Source organism: Peromyscus leucopus, unplaced genomic scaffold (assembly GCF_004664715.2).
Source record: "Peromyscus leucopus breed LL Stock unplaced genomic scaffold, UCI_PerLeu_2.1 scaffold_131, whole genome shotgun sequence".
Taxonomy (NCBI): Eukaryota; Metazoa; Chordata; class Mammalia; order Rodentia; family Cricetidae; genus Peromyscus; species Peromyscus leucopus.
Window position 1 is genome coordinate 271081 of NW_023504457.1, and position 23481 is coordinate 294561.

The following is a 23481-nucleotide window of genomic DNA, read 5'->3' on the forward strand; positions in this document are numbered from 1 at the left end:
AGGGAGTCTGTTCACCTCGGGGCTATGTTAAAGAAGAAAGAAGTACCACAATCCCCTCCAAGAGCATAGCCATTGTGACTGGAAGACCTCTCACTAAGCTCCAACTCACAGTGTAGCCACTTCCCAATATCATTAAGCTGGACCTTTTAACGCAGTGACTTTGGAGGATATTACAGATCCAAACTACAGCACCTACAAAGGAGAAGGAGAAGGAACCTGTATCTCTACCTCCTTTCCATTAAAGAGATTTGATTTAAAGAAAAAAAGAGGGGGGGTCACAGACCCAGGAAATGCATTTACTGGTGAAACTAAGGGGTGAAGATATAAAGGCTATAACTCAGGCACAACCAAGTGGAAGAGATGGCATGGGATCAAGGAGGAAGAAGGGTGTGTGGAACTTCCATGCCATCCTTGTTACTCTATCCTCCAGCAGCTCTTTCCATTTCCTGACCTAGAAGCTCTTTTATTGCCATCATTTGGGAATTTATATTGATTTCATTGCCGAGATAATGATTGTTTGAATTATAAGCCATTGATGAGTATATCGACCTTCTGTCCTTCTTCCGCTCCTCAGAGGTTGGGGACCTTTTGGATGCTACCCTACCATCCTAAAGTTATCTAGGGACTGCCAACCAATATCTATCTCACTAGCAACAAGAAAATGATGCATTTATCATTTGATGATCCCAAGGGTTTTAGGAACTTTGTGTCAGGAACAACAGTTAAAGACTACTTGTTGTTGTTGTTGTTTAACCCAAAAGTTAGCTTACTGCAATTCCATGAAAGTCAGTCATGTTAAGAAATTATATCTGAATTATAGTGCTTAATAACCCATGTCCACAAAAGAAAATTCTCCAATGGATAAGAATATTATCAAAACTAACTGTCCATGTCCAGAGGCAAGCAAATAATTCCCCATGTACAAGAATAACAGAAATATGAAGTTTTCCATCTAGGAACCAACTAGAGAGCTGGTCTGGTAAGGCTAGTTACAACCAGTTTTGTGATATGGGATTACATTTATTGTAAGAAAGTAAGAAAGAATTGGATATAACCAACTCTGTCATCTCAGCCAGGTTACACAACTCTTACAGACTTCAGTCTCCTTACTGTCACAAAGGTAACTATGCACAGAAGGCTTTTCCAGCCCGTATTCAATGACTAGAAAAGTGATTACTATCACTGAAAGATGATGCAAAGAACTTTTCTCAAACAATCCCACACTTTAAACAGAAATCATACTATTTATTTCAGTTTCTAGCTCCATAGCTTGCTGTTACCCAAACCAAGTAACAATCTAATCTGAAATAAATAAATCTTGAAGGTGATTCTGAAGACCAGGTACTAGGTATTTGTCATTCTTTTTTTGTTTGTTTTGTTTTTGTTTTTGTTTGTTTGTTTGTTTGTTTGTTTTTGTTTTTTAATTTGTTTCTTTTATTTTTATTTTACAATACCATTCAGTTCTACATATCAGCCATGGATTCCCTTGTTCTCCCCCTCCTGCCCCCCTCCCCTTCCCCCAGCCAATCCCCATTCCCACCTCCTCCACGGCAAAGCCTCCCCTGAGGACTGAGATCAACCTGGTAGACTCAGTCCAGGCAGGTCCAGTCCCCTCCTCCCAGACTGAGCCAAGTGTCCCTGCATAAGCCCAGGTTTCAAACAGCCAACTCATGCAATGAGCACAGGACCCCGGTACCACTGCCTAGATGCCTCCCAAACAGATCAAGCCAATCAACTGTCTCACCTATTTCAGAGGGCCTGATCAGTTGGGGGCTCCTCAGCCTTTGATTCATAGTTCATGTGTTTCCATTTGTTTGGCTATTTGTCCCTGTGCTTTATCCAACCTTGTGTTTCAACAATTCTTGCTCATATAAACCCTCCTCTTTCTCACTAATTTAGACTCCTGGAGCTCCACCTAGGGCCTAGCCATGGATCTCTGCATCCAGACCCCTCAGTCATTGAATGGGGTTTCTAGCACGACTATTAGGGTGTTTGGCCATCCCATCACCAGAGTAGGTCAGTTCCGGCTGTCTCCTCGACCATTGCAGCAGTCTTGTACCTCTTCCTGCTTGTGGGTGCAAAGCCAAAGATGTCCTCTTGAGCAGCCTAGGACAAAGAAAACAGCCTTCTAAGAAACCAACATACCTTGACAACTTATATCCCTTGTTGGAAAATTCTGTATTTACCTAAGGATGTGTTAACAACTGTTTTGGTATTCCTCTAAGCAAGAGAGAATCTTGGCAATTGGCAAGCAAAAATTGGGATGGGAATAAAAATCATGTGCATTTGTGTCAACAGGCATAAAGAATATATTAAACTCCTACACTGTGCTCATTATAGAGGAATTTGTTGCTTGGTATATTAAGTCTGGGGAAAATACACATTTCTCTTAATCTGTCAAGTAGCAAACTGTACAACGGTTTTTGAATCAATTTAATAATCAGAAGTAAACTAATGCGTGAGAGTATCTCATGTATATTCTCTTCCAGAATACTGATAAATAAAAGTGGAGTCCATTTGAAGCAGCCAGACTGAGATACATTCATCAAAGGTCTTGGTTGTAAAAAATAACATTAATGTTCACTTAATAAAAAGCAAATGTAGACAGCCTCATAGGACCAACAGAAGCCTGGAAGAACAGACTTAGTACCACAGAGCAACCAGAACTGCCAGAGGCCAAGAAATGAGAAAAACATCAAACACATTGTGCCAGGGCAGTCTGACCAATATGCCACTACATCTGTTATTTCATAATGGATGATATCCAAGCAATACTTTTTGTATCCTTAAATCACTCACTAAAGATTCACGATAGAACTCCCAGGGTTTGTCACACATCAGTCTTCTGGGAGAAGGAAGCTGAAAGTATTCTTCTAATTCCATAGAGAAGACAGGCTCTTGAAAGTTTACCCTACCAACATAGTGAAGGGTGGTCTCTCAAAGGAAATCAGGGTACTGTTTAGGAGAACTGGTAGTTTCTTAAAACCAAAGACAAAGAAAGTTATACACAACAGGGCTTTACCTGCATTTGTTTGGTTATCATTTAAACCTATCCAGGTCATATGATATTATAAAAGAAGACAGCCAAAGCATAGATGATTCCCATAAGGCAAGAACTATAATATCTAACACACTCATACAATCTTAGATACCCTAAGCCATTGTACATTAGAAAAGAAGGGGATTCTAACATGGTTGTTTGTCTGTATTCAAAATGGGAAAGCCTAAACAGTTGGTTTGCTGCACAGATTCCTGCAAGGCCATGTTGTAGATTATTATTTTAAGGTGTGTTACTTTTGTTTATGTTGCATTTCGTTGTAACTCTGTGAACTTGTTTACTTTGGCTGTCTAAAACACCTGATGGTCTAATAAAGAACTGAGTGGTCAATAGCGAGGCAGGAGAGAGGGAAAGGCAGGGCTGGCAGGCAGAGCGAATATATAGAAGGAGAAATCTGGTGAGAAGGAGAAAAGAGATGGAGGAAAAAGTTTGAAAGAAGGAAGGAGTAGCCAGAGAAGGAGTGTGGACTCCGAGGGCCAGCCACCCAGCTACACAGCAAGCAACAGAGTAAAGATTTATAGAAAAAGTAAGTGAACAGGAAAGCCCAGAGCAAAAGATAGATGGGATCATTTAAGGTTAAGAAAAGCTGGCAAGAACAGCCAAGCTAAGGTGAGGCATTCATAATTAAGAATAAGCCTCCATGTGTGTGATTTATTTGGAGCTGGGTAGAGGGCCCCCAAAGAGCAGAAATAACACAACAAGGCCAGTCTGAAATACATTACTTGGGTATTGTTTTTCCTCTCCACCATTCAAAGAAAGAGGGAAAATGTATGTGGTGATATTGTGTTCCCCAAAATATCGTGTACCTTAATAAACTTATCTGGGGTCAGAGAACAGAAAGCCACTAGTTTAGGCAGTGATAGCACACACCTTTAATCCTAGCATTCCAGAGATAGAAATCCCTCTGGATCTCTGTGAGTTCAAGGCCACATTGGAAAAAGCCAAGCATGGTGATACACGCCTTTAATCCAGAAAGCCAGCCTTTAATCCCAGAGAGTGGTGTAGAAAAGCAGAAAGATATATAAGGCGTGAGGACCAGAAACTACCAGCATTTGGCTGGTTAAGCTTTCAGGCTTTGGAGCAACACAGTTCAGCTGAGATTCATTCTGGATGAGGACTCAGAGGCTTCCAGTCTGAGGAAACAGGACCAGCTGAGGAACTGGCAAGGTGAGATAGCTGTGGCTTGTTCTGTCTCTCTGATCTTCCAGGGTTCACCCAATAACTGGCCTCAGGTTTGATTTTATTATTAAGAAACTTTTAAGATTCCTGCTACAAACATAAGTCTTGTATCACCAGGAGTCCCAGACTCTTAAATTTAGATCCTCAGACATACAGCGACAGCTAACAAAATCTTGTGGTTTAGAGTAATGTAAGTATCTTTAACTGCTCGTAAGCCAGGTTTTCAATACTAATTCCAAACAAACGGTTTAGGTTAGGAGTCTCAGCCTCAGATTACTGCCAGCATGCCCTTTGTAGTTATAGGCAAGCTCTACATCTTCTACAGGAGCTTAGCCAAAGCATATGCTGAGGTCCACAAATGGCATCATGGGGTGTCATTACTGCTGATAACACTGCTGTGAGCTGATGTGTTTCAAAAACCATCTACTCCAACTTTTACTACTCACCAAAAAATAAGGCGTAAGTTGTGATAATAAAATTTCTTATAGGAAGTTTGAAGTACAATGGGCAATTTTCTTGGTTTTTTAAAGTCATTTCCATTTTGTAATATAAAAATTTTCATGGGCTTTGTTTTTATTTGGTGAAGAACTCAATCTGGATGATTTCAGTCAACAATGACAGAACTCTTAGGAAAAAAGCACCAAGCTATTTTGGTTTTATATGCTTTTTTTAAATCAGCCCACTCAAGGCTGCCCTGTTCTCCTAACAAAACACACAACCAATTTGAATTGTTTAAAGCCTTCAATTTGGCAAGACTTTAAAATACCACACCACGGTTTCAAAATGTTTAAGTCATGAAAGACTGTATAGACACAGAAGAATAGATGTGAAATGCTGCTATTTCTCAGGGGAGTCTCTGAGTTTGTGTAAGGACATGAAATAAAACAAATACTAAACATGCCTGAGGGGGAGATACATGCTTAAAAACAGGGCACTACTCTTCCCTTCTTAAGTTTTTATTGACTAAAGCAATAATGTTCAGTTGTGCCTACAGATACCACAGCCCTTTTTAGAGTCTCCCATGTCTGCCTTGTAAGTAACTAATCCTTTGTTATTTGTTGATGTCCTACATGCACTAAGTGTTACCTTCCAGTCCTGAAAGAACATGAGCCTAACTGGGAACTCAGGTGGGCTTGCTCAAACATGCAATATGGATGTTTAATACTTCAAAGCAAGTGGGAGGCAAGGGAGCTTGAGGCTAGTCCTAACTATTTCCAGAATAGATTGCTTAGCCTTTCTGCCCCTTTGCTCATCCTATTTATAGTCACAGGTTGAATACATGTATTGCTTTTATCGATAAATTTTTCCATTTTATAGAAGTAAATTTACATCAAGAAGCCTATATGTGGAAGTCGAAGGGAATGTAAATTATTGTGTCTTTTTACCTCTAAATACAAGTAGTAATTGGAAATTTATTTCGGGTAATAAATGTTTTCTTTATGGCTCCTGCTTTTTCTTTTTACCTCCCACAAAAACTCTCTACATAAGTGTTGGTGGAGTCTTTTCATTTTTCATGCCACTCACATATTCATTCATGCAACGTGTTTGTATCTGCTTGGGTATATTCACTGATACAGACAGAACTCACAGCCTCATAAATCAATTATGAAAATAAGAATTATTTCACAGAATGAAATACACTCTAGTGGGAGGATTAAAAGTTTTCCTGGCAACATCTAAGAATGGTGCCTCTTCCAAACTTTTAGGATCAAGGAAAGGCACCCAGTTCAAGCTGAGTTGCAAAAAGTGAGAATTACTTCTCATTTAAGGAACTGTAAAGGAAATCTTCTGGGCAAAACATATAGCCTATGTGACATTTCATAAGCAAGAGAGCATAATATAATCAAGGAAAATAAATTTTGGTAGCAAGAGATAAGGCTACTAACATCAATAAACACATCAACAATGTGTGTATATATGTGTTGTGTAGATAGATAGATAGATGTTAGATAGATAGATAGATAGATAGATAGATAGATAGATAGATAGATAGATTGAATTAAATGTCAGAATAGCATTGATCAGATTAATTTCTTAAAACGAACACTGGTTGCAGTTCAGTGAATGGCTTTGAAAACAGTAACATGGAAAGCATAGAAACAAGATGGACAGTGGCTGCAGTGATCCACTGGGAAACAATGGATATTTCAGTAAGGGTAGCAGCAATATAGATAGAAGAAAGGATATGAAACTGTCAAAAATATATTAAGGAGCATCAGTAGGACTTGAAGACTAATTATGATAGGACAAAGGAAAGAAAAGATTCAAGGCTGACATTCAATTTTCTTGCTTGGACAATTATTTGATACTAGGGCTATTCACTTTAATCTTGAAGTTTAAGAAATTGTAAGTCAGGTTTGAGTTTCCTAAGTTTGAAGCACCAGTTCAGGAGAGTGCTTAATAGGCCAGCTTAGACCTACAGTGTGAGTCATCCATGTATCCAAGTTGAGATCAGAAACAGAGAATAAGCCAGGAAAAAGGACATCCATACTCAACAAGAAAGCCCTCAGGGACAATCTATCAGCAAATGGCCCAATTAACTGTTACAATACTTTATAGAAATTATGTGAGTAGCAAAAAAACAACTAAGAGAAATGTTTTATAGTAATGTGCTACATATAAGAGACCTACAGTAAAATCAAATGTGTTAGCTTTATATACTTTGGGGATTATCCTGGAACTTCTCTTGGTATTCTTAGAGGACCTTGTGCTTCCTTATGACCATGGAAAGCTGAGACAAGAAACAAGAAAGAATATTTACTGATAGTTTTTATGTCAATGCATCCCATCCCTTTTTTAAGTGACCTCACTAAAATATGTAAACCATCTCCTCCCTTATTTCCCAGTGCTGCTTTTAATTACTGCATGCCCTCCCTCCCATCATACCTACTTAACTTTAAGATGGTTTCCACAGCAACAGCAAAAGGACTCAGAAGAAAAGACAAATACACTAATATCCCAAGGTGTGCTGCACATTTAAATTAAGATATCAGCTGTAGATTGCAATGCTACAAATGAAGATAAGAGGAAAGCCATCTATTCAGCAAATAGTGGCAAGGGATCAAAACATGAACTAGATTCCTCATCTGTTCTTTGGTAAAACTTCACAAAGCTGGAAAATTAATAGAGGTAGTATAAATCTTATAACAATCAGAAAAACTAAAATGAGAAAATATAATTTTTCCTATTGAGCAGGTCTACAGAAAGGAAAACAGTATTCTCGTGTGTGTGTGTTGTGTGGTGTGTGTGTGTGTGTGTGTGTGTGTATGACTATTTATTTTCTATAGCAATTTTAGGTTCAAAGCAAAATAAAATCAGAATTCCCACATGCTCCCTACTCCCCATATATACAGTCTCCACCACTATCCACATCCTGCACAAGAGTGGTACATTTGCATCGATCAATGAACCAACACTAATACACTATTATACCCTAATGTCCATGGCTAACATCAGGTCTTGCTCTTGGTGTTGTTCAGCCTATGGATTCTGACAACTGTATAATGGCATGCACCCACCATTACATTACACAGAATCACATGGCTGTTCTAGAAAATCCTGTGTTCTACTTAATCTTATTACCCTCTTCTCAAACCCAGAAATCACTAATATTTTTCATTATGTTCAAAGCTGTGCCTTCACCAGAATGACATATAGTTGAAATCAAACAGCATGTAGCTTTTTCAAACTGGCTTCTTTCATCTCATAAGATGTATCTGCAGCTCCTCCAGATCATTTAATGTCATAGCAGCCCATGTCTACATAAAGCCAAAAATCACTCATCATATGGATATATTGCAATTTATCCTCTTAACTACTAAGAAGCAGTTTAATTGTTTACAAGCTTTTAAACGGGTGGCTATAAATTTCCTATGTGGTGGTTTGGGGGACTTGGGTTATCAACTTTTGGTGGTAAATGCCAACAAATGAGGTTACTAGATCACACAATAAAAGTTTATTTTGTAGGCAACTGCCACACTGTCCTCCCAAGTGGCTGTATTTCCACCAGTGCTTTGCACTTGCACTACCAGTGAAGGACAACCGTCCTCCACCTCCTCACAGCATTTGATGCTGCCAGTGTTTTATATTTTCACCAGCTGCCATCTCAGTAGATGTGCTATGACATTGCTGTTATAAGCTGAGAATCTTATCATGTTCTTGTTTTCCTTCTGTAAATCTGGGGTCCTCTATCCAGTTTCTTCCCATTTTTAATGGCATTGTTCCTTGTCCTATAAGTGAAGTTTTTGAATTCCTTATACTTTTAGCTGGGCATGATGGCACATGCCAGCCTTGTCTACATAGAGTGTTCCAGGCCATCCAGGGCTACATAGTGAGACAAAAACAACAGAACAACAAAAAAAGTGAATCTCTTATCCTTTCAGATAAGAGACCTCTATCAAGAGATGTCATGTGCAAATATCTTCAACACATTTTATTCTCGTTTTATTGCATTGTCAATGGCAGAGCTGAAGACTACAGTTTAGTGCATAGTAACATTTCTTTCATAGACTATGTCTTTGGAGGTATAGTTAAAAGCCCCACCATCTAGGTCTTCTCCTGTGTTGTCTCCTGGAAGTTTCATAAATTGGATTTATACATATATCTATAATTATTTCTGGATAATTGTGAAGATAGAACAAATGTGTAATATTTATGTAGAATCTTTAGTATTATTTGTTTCCAACTGTAGGTTTGACTTTTTGAAGCATGCTGTTTTAAATTCATACCTATGAAATTGATCATTGAACTTCTTAAAAGTATCAAAGAAATTTAGAGACTTTCAAGGATGCATCTAATTATATAATGAAATATTAGAAACGGTTTGTCAAGAAAGTATTACCTGGTTAACTATTTATAACTAAATGATAAAATGTTATAAAACTACTTCTGGTAAGGTTTTAAGTACTTTTTACCTCTCTGCAACGAGCTATACTAAATATTATCGCTAGAGTATGGATGTAGGCTATTTGTATTTTATTCCATATACTTTATGAGATTCATTTATGATGAGAAAATAATTAAGATATTTTTCCTCAAGGACTTGAACTGTCAGATGATCCTTTATAAGAGCTATGAAATAAAATTGAAACTTGCAATAAGAGATGCATTCTTCAAACACTGGACCAAAACAATGAAATGATGCCCTGTTTCACTGTTATCACAAAGTAGACACCCAAAGCACACATAAAACCTGCAGCTGAAATCTGTGGAAAGTAATTAGTAGAGGTTGGTTTATTAGAGAGAGAATTTAATGATTAGAAGAGAGATTTGGGAGTTAAGAACTACACAGCAATGGTATAAGAAAAATGGATTCAGTAACTAGGAAAGGGTGTAATCACTGTGTAATATAATCCCTCAATGTAGACTAGACTCCTCACCTTCTCAAAGTCTGCCATAATCTATTATATACAGCCTATACCATGTCTGTCATTTACCCCACTGTGGACCCTTTGTTCCCAAATAATATGGACTTTGTGTTGGCGAGATTCTTGGATCAAAGATGGAAGCCCCAAATTAAGTCCCTATACTACCTATTCAGAACATGACTTGGGTAAATGTATAGCTATATGACACAGTACCTCATCCGTTTATGATACAACCTCTGACTCCACCACAGTCATTATGAAGAGCAAAAAGGATATGCATACTAAACCACAGAAGTTCTAAATGTGTATTTGTAATATTTTTTTTCTATGAACAGACATTGTTTGGCCTCTGGTACAAGTCAAGATTAAAACTTGAATCCCTGGTTGACAGGACAAATGATAGTCTTGTGGGTGAAGCAACCCCTTCCTCTCTGGCTGCTCTACATTTGATGCTCCAAAATCAGGGTCCCAAAAGCAGATGGCTTTCCAAGGTAGGTGAGGGACATTCATTAACTAAAGTTAACATGCACCTGTGTTTCCAAGCTGGCACCAACCAACAGGCTCTAATATACTCCCAGCTCTGACTTTCACTCTGTATTGCTTCATATGCCCACCCATTTATTCACTGAAAGATTATGTGCCAAGCTCCAGACATAAACCACAAACAACAGAAATTAGACAAAGTCCTGCCTGGGTAAAACCAACACCAATAGGGGGAAGCAAATTGAATCACAGGATCATACAAAAAAATTTAAGTCAATAGCAATAGAAATAGAGATTGGGAATTATTCGCAAGGTTAGTTGAGTGGCTGATATGGACTGAGGGGTTTAGAGAAGGCTCCCATGAGCTGATCTGAGACAGAAAAGTGAAAATAAAAACAGATCACCTTCTGTGCTGATAGCACTCTCACCAACATAGTGAATGTTCCTAACACCTGAGGGACATTCTGCTAGAAATGTGGCAAGTACCAACCTCACAAACTTGACACAGTACAAGAAGGGCAAGGATTCTTGGTATGACCAGGGAAAGCGGCGTGATAACAGGAAACAGAGTGTCTGTGGTGGGCAGACGAAGCCTATTTTCCCCAAAAAGGTTAAAACTACAAAGAAGGTTGTGCTGAGATTTGAGTGTGCTGAGCCCAACTGCAGATCTAAGAGGATGCTGGCTAGTAAGAGATTCAAGCATTGTGAACTTGGAAGCAATAAGAGGAGAAAGGGCCAGATCCCATTCTAAGCCAATTTTGATATGAAGAAATAAGACCATGAGCTTTTACTTAAAAAAAAAATAAAGTAAATAGATTAAGTAAGGTTTGTGTGATTAATGGTCCAGTGGCAGAAAACACTGACATTCAAGAAATGGAATGAAGGCATGTCGGAGCATAGGTCATGAGAACAAATACAACACAAGATAAAAGTTAAAAGAATACAAGTCAAGTTAAGTGGGATGAGGGAGAAGAGAGAGAGGAGAATCACCAGAAACAAATTTTGTTTCAAAAAAATTGCACAATGAAACTTAATACTGTATATGTTGGATTTAAAATAATATAAACAGTGTCTGATTGTTCTACTAGAAGGGAAGTAAGCATGGAATTAACATGTGTTACATATCTTGTATGAGAGAAAAAACACTCTAATATTTAGAGAACTTGACAGGAAAGCAAAGAAGATAGCCTCAATTAGAGATGCAGACAGCACAGGCAATCTGGAGATATCAGAGAGTATCACAGTCTAGCCACAAGAGTTCTAGCACTCTATGGGTAGAATAAACACAGTGATGGGAGGAAAGTGGAAACAAGAATTTCAGTTAAAGAAAGGAAAAGAAAAGTGATGTGCAGATGTGAGCATCAGAATCAGAATCCAGTCTCAGAGAAGTGCAAATTGAAACCAGGACCAAATCTTAAGAGTATAGGGTTGAGAGCCAGGAAGTGATGAATCTGACTTCATTTGCCACACTGTAGGCTCATAGACAACAAAGATATATCATATATCAAAAGATATATCTGGGAGTCACATACTTTTTATGGCCAGAGAATTTAACCTCTGCCAATCTAACCCAGATGTTTAGAGAACCAATGACAAGGTCCAAAGAACTTGCATGAGCTGAACTGGATCCCTTTACTGTATGAGCTGCTTCCAACCAAAGAATGAGAACCACTCCCTGGGTTCAATTCTGGTTCTATTACCAAGAGATGGAATTTAGGATAGTTACTTTACCTCTGAGCACTTTGCTTTCACTAACAAAGAAGGTAGCACTCCTAATTTCTACTCCTCTGTGCTTCACAGAGTTGTGGTAGTTCATCCTGGATCTGATCTGAAAGCCTCCTCCCTGAAGGCTAGCTTACATGGTAGATGAAAACTCTATTCAAGCTTCCAAAGGAGGGAAGCAACCAACAATCCTACCCAGCTACAACACCTGTGAACCATAACAATGACCAGCATGGCACAATAACCTTAAAGTTCAATAGTGACACACATTCACTTGCTAATAATCTCTCTAATTGGAACTAAGACCTGCTCAACAGGAGGTAAATCATACCTGGTACTGAACCTAGCCAACTACCCAGGGCTAGTAAAGTCATGAATCTTGTAGGAGAACCTATAGTCATCACTTTTATTAACCAGAATAATCTCTTACCACATTTAAAGTATTTATCATTATACCCACAGAGATAGTCTCAGCCTTCATTAAGAAACTCTCAGGTCTAGAAAGATGGCTCAGTGGTTAAGTCCACTGGCTGCTCTTCCAGAAGACCTGGGTTCATTCCTAGCACCCACATAGCAGTTCACAAACTGTCTGTAACCCCAGTTCCAGTGAGTCAACACCCTCACACAGACATACATGCAGGCAAAACACCAATGCATGTAAATAATAAATAAATAAATTTTACAAAAGAAAAGAAAACTTCTCTTTGAAACAGAAGGAGACAATTACAAAAAAAAACAAACAATCAAAATGCGGAATTGTGGAGCCCAGTCCCAGTGGATGCGTCTACAACACAACTCCCACACGTAAGGCTCAGAGATCACTGTATAAAATAGGATAGAAAGATTGTAAGAGCCAGAGGATTGAGGGTTTGCTGTGAGATTGTGTCTATAAGCCATGTCAGAATCTACACCCATAAACTATCACCAACATTACTACCTAAACATGAGCTAAACAAGGACAACAATGACATGCCAAAGTGAACGGGGAAATGAGGCCTCTCTGCAAAGAATACAGGCAGCCAAGATACAATGAGTGGGAGATACAGTCTTCCCTAGGAAAGATCACAACCAATTGGTTACCAATACCAAATGGCCATCCCTGAAAACATACATGTAAGTAACATTATATAGACTGAGCAATTTATATTTAGGATATATATATATATAACAACAATTACTGAAAAAGGGGGCCATGAATTTAAAAGAGAGCATGGAAGGGTATATGAGAGCATTTAGAGGAAGGAAAGAGAAGGGATAATTATGTCATTATATTAATCCCAAAACAGAAGAGAAAAACAAAGAAAAGAAGCAATGAATTTGAAGGAGAGGAAAGTGGCAGTGCATGGGAGAGTTTGGAGGGAGGAAAGGAAGAGATAACTGATGTATGACATTATAATCCAGAAAATAAAGTAATTATTTTTAAAATTAAAAAGCATAATTAATCCAAGTGCCATTTGATATTTGCATTAGTTAAATAAATCATGGACCACAACTAAATAAATTTGTATTAATTAGCAATAAATATTAATAGGATGCAAATTTTTTAAGTTGTGGTGGCCCTCCCTACATGTGCCTGTTTTCCATACCTTGCTTTTGCTCACTGTCTCTTTCCTTTCTACACATGCAGTCAGCTTTGAAGACTTTCTAGTCTTAGAAATCAATGTCTGTGATGGTGGAACTTGGTTGTCTCCATGACTGGGTTAAGAACTGACTTGAACACAAAAAACGGATCTGTGCCTGGGGGATATTTCTAGAGAGGAATGGCATGGTGAGAAATGACTTAGAAGGAAAGATCCACTCTCCATATGAGCCATCACCTTCCAATGGGAAGCCCAGATAAAACAGAAAAAATAACCAGCATGTAGCTTGCCTTCCTATCTTTCTGAGCGAAAGAGAGTGTTATCTCCTGCTATAGCAGAAATCCTCCATGACATCAGACTCCAGCTTTGTTGGCTCAGTACCATTTACTCTCCATGGATCTTCCAGGCTTTCCTTGTCAAATTGGACTGCTGAAGGATCCAGCTTCGTGTATTGAGCAGCTATTGGTTTCTCTGCCTCTACATGTAGACAGCTACTGTTGGGCTACCCAACCCCATCATCAAAGCAGATCTAGTAAGTCCCCTTTAATAATATATGCATCCATTCTGTCAATTCTGTTCTGCTCAGGAAACCTGCCTAATGCAGTGCCTGTTGCTTGAAATAATCTGCTCACTGTCACAACAGAGTGTCTATCTGCAAAGCAGCTGATATTCCTGAATCTACAACCCTCCTCTTCATCAGGTGACTTCAATGCTAAAAATAGGGAACTGGTGCCAAGAGCCTTGTCTACCCAAATCATACTTCAATCAAGTGACGGCACAAAAAAGAAAAAAAGAAAAGAAAAAAGAAAGCAGCTGGATCAAACCAAAATTCAATTTCTTTTACTTCTTAAAAGAAAAAAAAAAAAAATGTGTTCAAGTTCTTCTAATTTCTATATAAATGGCTTCAAACACAGGTTATTGCAACCCCTGACAGTATCTAGTGAATGATGGCATTATCTAAACAGGACCACTTGGAAACAGAAAGCTTTGAAAAAAAAAAAAATTTAGAAAACAGGAGATGAAAAGCAAGCAAAAAGGTTAATTGCGGAAATTGTTTAAGTGACTACAACCTGCATTTTTTTTTTACTAGCAAATACATCCTTTCCGCAATTACCAGTTTGAAACACCAGATCTTAAAATCAATTCCCAAAGCATTATCCCCTCAATCAGCTTTTGTCCAGAACATAGCCAGTCAACAAGCAGTCAACACAAATGTAAAGCTAGGAAGCACTACAACCACATGACCCCTGCATTTACATTGCCATTATCTCCCAACTTAGCAAATAGCTATTGAGTGCCTGCCACACATACAGGATTACAGTGTGTAACAAATAACAATTTTGTTCCTCAGATTAAAAGATGAAGCATGAAAGACATTCTGATAGTCTGGGGGAATGGAAAAAAAAAAAACCCAGCATCCTAAAGAATCAAAATAGTTTATTTCTACTACCTTAAATGGCTGTGTATCTCTCCCATACATGTCTATTTCAAATCCCTCGTGCTTATAAAACTTAAATAACTCTGATAAGTAAGTGGCTGGAATCTTGAGTCTCTTTTCTTACAAAAAAATCTTATCTTTCTGATAAAGCCCACATTGGACTAATTATCAGGCCCATGTCAGACATACAATGAGAACCATTCTTGATCTGTATTATTTCTGCTAAAGGCATCTGCCTCTGTTGCTATCAGAATAAACAGACAGAATACTTAATATATTGTTATGCACAGTTAATGTAATGTTAGAATTCTTGCTCACACCCTACACCCTTTTTGTTATTTTTGTCAACTGAAATAATTATGATTTGACATCTTCAGTCACAACTGTAGGGCTGGCCTTAGTGTATGGCCTTGTGGCACAGGGACTCATTAGAAACCCCCAGAGTAATTAAATGGTCTTTTAAGATGCCTTCACCACATAAGCACTTTACTTTTTTTCTCTGTTTTCTAATACCTTTTAGTTGACAATATTACACAAACCATAAAAATTGGTTGAGTTAGCAGCTTTTAAATAGTATCTCCAAATCCTGACCCTTCCATATTCCCAGTTAACATAAGACTGTGAGTGGGGAGCAGTAATATGGAGAAGCATGGCACTAACACGTAGGTCACACACATATTTAAGAATAATGACATCTTTTCTTATATGTAATGAGACCTCATGTATATATAATATATATTATATATATGTATATATATATATATATATATATATATTATTTATAGAATGGTTCTTGTTGTATGTCCGACATGGGCCTGATAATTAGTCCAATGTGTGGTTTTATCAGAAAGATAAGATTTATTGTAAGAAAAAAGACTCAAGATTCCAGCAACTTAGTTATTAGAGTTATTTAAGTTTTATAAGCATGAGGGATTTGAAATAGACATAAATTTATTATGGAGTTTCTGTGGGGAAAACAGACTCACTGATACAGGATAATGCAAATCCAATTGCAGAGTCCTTGGAAATCTGGTGCCAATAATACGCTGCTTCACACACCTGATTCCATCTTCACCACTCAAGAGAGCATTGCCCCCTTTCTCCTCCTTTTAAGTGGTCAGATAAGTAGGCAGATAAGAAGCACTACCTCTATCAGGCCTGATAGCTCAAGGCCATGGGCAGAGTAAATTACCACAACTCTTACAGTTTCCACTAAGTTCAATTATTTGTCCTTTTCAGGGCTCCAAGCCCTGAACAGCTCTGTATTGTAAGCATACACCATGTGCCATGGTTTCAAAGCAAATTCATCGCCTGACTTCATGCTTCAACTGTTAATTTCTACCTTGATACTTAAACGAATGCTATGGAAATAACAAAACAATATGGCAAAATGTGACAAAGCAGGCCTACATTTACACTGCCCTAGTGACCAGATGGTAAACCAGTGAGTCAGCAGAGCAGAAGGGGCAGTCAAAGCCAAAGAATTCATTCACAGTGCGACTACATGTTCTCTAATTTCCCATTTGTTCCCATCTACTTTGAGCTAATATGTCCTTGGTGTTTCCAAGAGCAGCAAAATCCATTTATTCAAATATTCGACTTTGTGCTAAACTGAAATCAACTGGCCTCAAAATACCAATAAAGATTTCTATGTAAAGCTATAAATTCAATATTCTGAAACTAGAATTTAGGATTTTGTAGAGTGGCAATGGCCACTATTCATTAAGTTAAACATTCAAGGACTTTGATTATAACCTATTAGAGTAGATAAGCATTACTAAGACAGAGCAGAGAGATGAGGAGCCAGCTGGGGATTTAGAGTAGGTGGGGGCTGGCACAGCTTAGATTTATTGAAGGCTGAAAAAGCCATGAGTTAGAGCAAGTAGCTGACATTAGACTAAAATTAGAGGAGAATGCTTCAGCATAGAAAAAAAAATGACTAGAAACCTATAAGGAAATCAATAGTCCATTGGCCACAGATGAGTATCTAGCAGAAAAAATAAATGACCCAATGACATTGAAATCAAACCTTTCATCAAGTGTGAAGAGAACTTGAATCACTCCATCCCAGGTTAGAATCAAAAACTCACAACCTCCTGACACGTGTGCCCTCAGATATCCCTTTTGGCCTCTGAATCAAAATCTTCTCAGAGAAGTAGGAGTTTTAAAAACTACTCTAAAAAGTTGTGAAATTATTTCTCCAGATAATGGATTACAAATTGGCACACAAATATTAACTTTTGACAGTGTCAATACAATGGGTTTTGACAGGCAATATTAACAGAATGAACTAACATTTTAAATGCTGGTTGACGTATTTCCAACCTAGGTCAGTCTCATTGTCCCATAATCTTCTGCTATTGGCATTAAAGCAAGTGAGGGATGGAAGAACCAACTCATAAACCAGGGAGTAATTGTTCAGTCTGACTTTCAGAATAAAGAATATTAAGCAATAAAAAGACAAGCATTCATGAAGATAATGGGCTTAAACTATTAGAACCATAAGTTTAGGGAGGGGTAATGGATTTCCAGAATTTCTGAAGCTTTCCATTTTTATTATAAACCAGACAGTAGTTCAAGTCATAGAGCTTTTCTTCCACTGTAAGCAACGAAAAAGAGGAGATACAGGACAAGAAGCAAAATCAATATTCAACTAAAACAAAAGCACTTGAAATTACTCCTAGGCTGAATCTACAAAAGAAAAAGAAGTTAGGTATGAGGATTCCTGCCATATTCTCCCACATATCCTTATATAGTCTGGGATAGGAGAATGGGTACCAGAAACACACCTCCTCCCTACTGTGCTTTGGGGTCCAGTAGGAAGAGAGACACATTTCCTTCTCCCAAAAGAACTCCAGGAAGATGGAGTCTTCAGAATGAAACCAAGCTGAGGAAACTACATCAAAAGAGGACAGTTGTAGACAGATGGGAAGAAGGTATATGCAGAAAAAGGGTCTGTGAGAGCAGTGTGCTCCAGAGACCATGTATGGGACAAAGAAAAACAGTGCATTCTCAACTGGCACACAGGAGCCTGCAGAATGGATGGAAGAATCCATGGCTGCCAAGAAGCCAGACATAGGGTCAATGTGACTTAGAGACAATCAACAGCCATGCAGATCATGGACATGAGTTTTCATCCATGTTCTCCTCCATTCTGAGTGGCACCTGCTAATGCGTCTGAGGAAACATAGCTCAATGTGGCAGAGGACTGCTTCTGCCTATATACTTGGGAAATATTTTCCTTCTCAATTTCTGTGCAAAATTAACACACAAAATAAAGTGTGTTCTCTAACAGAGAGTACTTTTTTCTTTGACACTTAAACTCAATATCAAAAGAATGTTAGTCTGTTGTGAAATGTTGCATTCCACTGAGCTCTCAAAGGAGTTATGGTCCACATAGTTGTTATCAGTTGTTTTTTCACTCTTTGGCTCTTTTGGGGGCCCACCACCTAGCTCCCAAATAAAACATACAGAGTATTATTATTACTTATAAATGCCCAGCCTTAGCTTGGCTTGTTTCTAGCCAGCTTTTCTTAACTAATTATCCCATCTACCTTTTGCCTCTGGGCTTTTATCTTTCTCTATTTCTATATATCTTTCTTTACCTCTTACACTGTGGCTTGCTGTGTAGCTGGGTGGCTGGCCCCTGATGTCCCCCTCCTTTTTGCTCTTCCTTGATCTTCTCCTTCCCAGATTTATCTTCCTATTTATTCTGTCTGCTAAAAGACACAACACATCTTTGCCTCACCAACCTAATTTTAAAAATACATAATGCTGAAAAAACCTTAATAGTCTCTGAGAATAATCTTAATCTCCTACAAAATATCTAGAATCTAAAAAATAGAGACAGAATTAAATGTTTGAACTATGTCCACTTGCTATGTGATTATTTCTAGAACAGAAAAATCCCTGAAAAGTCAGCCAGAAGATCACAAGTAATAGTTCTACAGGAGGTTGTGGGTTCCTCTTCAAATACTCTCACACAGAGATGGATAAACAGACAGATACACAGACAGACAGACACACACACACACACACACACACACACACACACTCCAGCTTCTTAAATACTCGCACAACCTGCCCATATTGTCTATCCTCTCAAATACAAAAAATATAGTAATTCCTAAAATAGATTCACCCTTTGAGACTTCTGAACTTTCAAACACTGAAAAATAAAACCTATAGTGGCAAGAGTGGGACTGAAGGCAGGCAAGCTCATCACCAACCTTCCTGCATGCCTTTTTCATGGATGTAATGAAATTTACAACAAAAACTAGGAAAATTGAAAGCTACAACCTGAAGCAGTTACCACCAAACCACTTGCTGCCCAGTTTTGCTATGTGTACCTAGCAATGCTTTCAAGGAAAGGGAAATCCATTCCTTCACCACATATAGGGCAACGGTGACAGCAAAAATGCCTACCTCCAAGAAGAAAACTGCAAGCAGCCATGCTTAATAAGCAAGCAACCACTAGTCTGAACCTGCACTTATTCTCAATGTTTAAGCACCAAAAATGAACTCTAAGTCAGCTGTTGCCCTATTGCCTCCTTATCTAAAACACCAATAATGTATTGCTCTTCTGAATATAGCATGGGAAATATTTGACTTAAATTATATAACTGACAGCAATGTATCACCAATTAGATCCTACTGTGTATGTTTCACAAGGTTTTTCAGTTTTCTTTTTAACTTGAGCTTAATTTTCTATGTCCAACAAGTTGTAATATGGTAGAAGAAAAAACTGTGAAAATTTCTTTAGGTTAAGAAAGAAAGTTCTCGCCGGGCGTGGTGGCGCACGCCTTTAATCCTAGGCACTTGGGAGGCAGAGGCAGGCGGATCTCTGTGAGTTCGAGGCCAGCCTGGGCTACCAAGTGAGCTCCAGGAAAGGCGCCAAAGCTACACAGAGAAACACTGTCTCGAAAAAACAAAAAAAAAAAAAAAAGAAAGAAAGAAAGTTCTCAAAAGAATAAATAGAAAGGCTAATGAACATTTAAAAAAGTGGTCATCATCCTTAGCCATCAGTGAAATGCAAATTAAAACTAAGACTCTGAGATCTCATCCCTACCAGAATGAGAGCGAGAGCTGGAGAGAGAGAGAGAGAGAGAGAGAGAGAGAGAGAGAGAGAGAGAGAGAGAGAGAGAGATGCACACACCCCAAAATGATGATGAGAGGAAAGGAGAACATTTATTCACTGCTGGTGTGCAAACTGGTGCAGCCACTGTGGAAATCAGTGTAGAGGGTCATCAAAAAAAAATGAAGATAGTATTACCACAAGATCCACCTACCAATCTTTGATATAGACCCAAAGGACTCTATATTCTACTAGAAATACTTGCTCTGCCATGTTTATTTGTGCTCTATTTACAATTGCTGGGAAATGGAAACATCCTTGATGTCCATAAATTGATTAATGGAAAATGAAAATAAGATACATTTGCCAATGGAATATCATTCAGCAGTTAAGAAAAATGGAATTGTCAAATAAAAAGAGTTAGAAAAAAATCATTCGAATGAGGTAATGCAGACCCAGAAAGACAAATATCACACAGTTTTTCTCATTTGTGGATGCTAGCTTTGAATCTTAAGATGTGGGTGTGTTTTATTTTGGAATATTAGGGCCATGGAGGTGGGATTTCAGGGGACAGGAAATATAATTCAGTGATATAAAGGGGAAAAGGGATCAATGGAATAGGAAGGTTAAATGGGTGGGGGTGGGAGAACAGGGTAGGAGGAGCAATAAACTAGCGCTAAAGGATGTTTGAAAAAGTCATATGGAACCACAACTACAGAAGCTTCCTAAAATTACATATACATATACAATACACATACATCATATACACATACATCATATACATATACATATATATACATATACAAGAGTTTAATGGAGCTAGCTTATAATGTGTCAACAATGCTCCTACTAGATACCAATGGGTACATAGAAAACCCTGTCTTGAGAAACTAAAAAAAAAGGAGGGGATAATTATATATATATATTATATATATATATATATATATATATCCTTCAAAAATGGATCACAATTAAAGAATAAATCCTACTTATCTCTAGCAAAGTTTTTTTCATTATTCTTGATCATCTATGGATGCTGGGATTAAATTTAAATCAGTATCACCCCATTTGACCTATGTAGTGCATGACACAAAAAGGTTTCGAGTAACTCTCTAACAGCATTATATCCTCATTCAAACAGTACAAGAACTGCAAAAGTGAATTACATGTTTCTGCCTTTCCAACAAAATGAAATCTGGATTAAATATTGGCTATTTGGCTTTTTATTCCAGCTTTGTTTTTATTTTCTATCAATAAATTTTAGCACATTGCTTCTCGTGTTATAAAGAGATCTTAGCATGCTAGGAAAGGAAATTGCACATCTCAAAATACCAAGCAATAAATAATTCCCCATTAAGTTCTTTTTAATAATAGTAGTACAGACCTAATTGCAAAAATGTTCCAAAAATTAGTAAGTTCTATTAAATGTTTGAGACTGTAAAACTACCACTTGAACTAAGGTTAGTTAGAAAATACATTTTCAAAAGGAAAGCTATTAAAACAACCCATAATTTACTACCTAGAAACTGATAACTATTCTTAATTTTTTATAATCAGAGAGAATATAAGAATATTCAAATTCTCAGTGAACTGGAATCCCAAGGAGAAGGAGACAATATATAATTTGGATAAGCTTGAAAGTTTCTCAAATGTATGCATTGGTTTTGAAACCATAAAACTAAGGAGAAAAACACAGAAACCTATTTTTCTAGTTAAGTAATTAATGATTAAGTACAACTAATGAGCCTATCATATGTCTAAATTATCAGGTTAAAAATCAGTTGTTAGGGTAGGAAAGAAATAAAAGAAGGGATAGAACAAGACTTGAGAATTCAAGTGTTCTCGTGAAGCACAGCAGTAATTGAAATAAATGGTATCAGTACCCTGTCTACAGAGGACAGTTCAGCTAATGCTAGTCGCTGTCACACAAAAATCAACCCTTGTGTTATTATATCCTCCTATATGTGTTATTTTTCTTTCACTATAAAGCAGGAAGCTTTCTGTAAAATCTCTCAAATTAAAAATATTCAACTAAACAGAAATGTTTTAAAATTAGTAAATTAAACTACATGACATTTTAAGCTTTATTTGGCCTGTTAGTTATGGGTTTGCAGCTCTGATTGTCTTCGAATGGGGTATTCACAGATTGGATTTACATCAAATTTTAGATTTTTAAAACAATGCTGGAAGGTGGAAGAAAGCTTCTACAAACAATTTAATATTGATAGAGATTTAGGCATTCACTACAGCAGATGGATTAATGCCACCCTTTACTACCACAAAAACTTGTAATGTGTTGCTATTACTAGTTAGATTTCTAGTCAGTGTATAATAGTTTGAATGAGAATGTCCCACATAGACTCGAGCATCTGAAAACTTGCTTACCAGTTGATGGCGCTATTTGGGTAAGTTGAGGTGGTGCAGCATTTCTGGAGGAAATGTTACTAGGGATGAGTTTTAAGAGTGAAAGCCTCAAACCACTTCCAGTTTGCCTTCCTGGTTGTGTGTGCACTTGTGGTTGAGGAGATGAACTCTCCACTTCCTGTTCCATAACTGCCACTTGATGCCACACTTCTCTGCCATAATGAACTCTTACCCTTCTGGAACTGTAAGTCCAAATAAACTCTATAACTCTGTTCTTGGTGCTTTATCACAGCAACAGAACTAGTGTGCTGTGACAGAATGCCTGACATGAGCAGCCCCAAAAGTGGACACATTTATTGTGTTTATGATTTCAGAGGTTTTAGTTCATCATGGTGGTGAAGATTCTGTAGAGCATCTCATATCACAGAAGACAGGAAACAAAGCAGAGCAGTAACAAGAAGGATCCAGGACAAGATAAAGGTCCCGAGACATATCCCTTGTAAGCTTATTTCTTCCAACTGCACCGATCTATGCAATTTTACACACCTATATATTCTATTTAATTTTGAAACCATCAAGGGACTAATTCATTCATTGAGTCAGAGCTTTTATTATCTAGTCATTTGGGAAATGCCCTCCCAGGCGTACCCAGAGATGTGTTTCACTAAGCTAGGTACTTCTCAATTCAATCAAGTTGATAACCAAGATTAACCACCACAACCCCCCTTATCAAGCCAATACTTCTGAAAGTCTAGCATTCCATCACTGGCTCCAACAAAGCTCGTGTCCAGTTCACAATGCAAAATATATTCTTTCTATCTTCATGCATCCTCATAATCTTAAAGTTCCAGCAGGGTTCAAAAGCCCAAGTTCAAAGTCTTCTCTGAGACACAAGGAAATATTTAATAGTGAGCCACTCTAGAACGATTTTTAAACAAGAAAAGAAAAAAAAAAACATGCTAGAGATGGCTTCTCAGTAGAGTGGTTGCCACATAGATAAAAGACCAAGTCATATCCCTAAGAAGCCATTAAAAATGCCAGGTGGGTATGGTGGTTAATCTTTAATTCCAGCTCCAGAAGTCAGAGATGAGGTGTCAGAACCAGTCTAAGAATGGAGTCTGTTAGGAGATTCTGAGTGCCGTAGAACACTCTAAGAAAAGTAGACAAGGTCTTATGACTTTGTTTCTTCAAAATACAAAATTGTTCTCAGAATATGT

General features: G+C 37.8%; 1 pseudogene; it reads left to right on the forward strand.

Annotated features, from left to right (window-relative positions):
* The window catches only part of LOC114689557, a 36394-nt pseudogene extending 25557 nt beyond the window's left edge, over positions 1-10837 (forward strand).
* Positions 10838-23481: the final 12644 nt, after the last annotated feature.